Source organism: Orycteropus afer, unplaced genomic scaffold, assembly GCF_000298275.1.
Source record: "Orycteropus afer afer isolate SDZICR_OR568_19922 unplaced genomic scaffold, OryAfe1.0 scaffold00044, whole genome shotgun sequence".
NCBI lineage: Eukaryota > Metazoa > Chordata > Mammalia > Tubulidentata > Orycteropodidae > Orycteropus > Orycteropus afer.
Genome location: NW_006921631.1, coordinates 9,501,136 through 9,501,618, shown reverse-complemented (window position 1 = coordinate 9,501,618; position 483 = coordinate 9,501,136).

Genomic DNA, 483 nt, shown 5'->3' with positions numbered 1-483 from the left:
AAAAAAAAAAAAAAAAAAAGAAACAAAATAGGCAAAATATTTAAAGAGAAACTTTAGCAAAGAAGACATATGAATGACTGTTAGGCACAAGAAAAGATGCTCAACATCATTAATCATTAGGGAAATACAAATTTAGACTACAATGAGATATCACTTCACCACCACTAGAATAAAAAACACAGACATTAGACAATATTGGTAATGTTGTGGAGAAACTGGAACCCTCATACATAGTTGGTGGGGTTGTAAAATGATATGGCCACTTTGGAAAATAACCTGGCATTTTCTTAAAATGTTAAATATAAATTCCAGCAATTCTACTCCTCAATATCTACCCAAGAAAATGAAAACATGTTCATACAAAATCTGTACACAGATGTTCACAACAACATTATTCAAAATAGCCCCAAAGTGGAAACAATCCAAATGTCCATCAGTGGTTAATTCATGGGGCAGCTAACTGAAAAGCTGGAGGTTCAGATC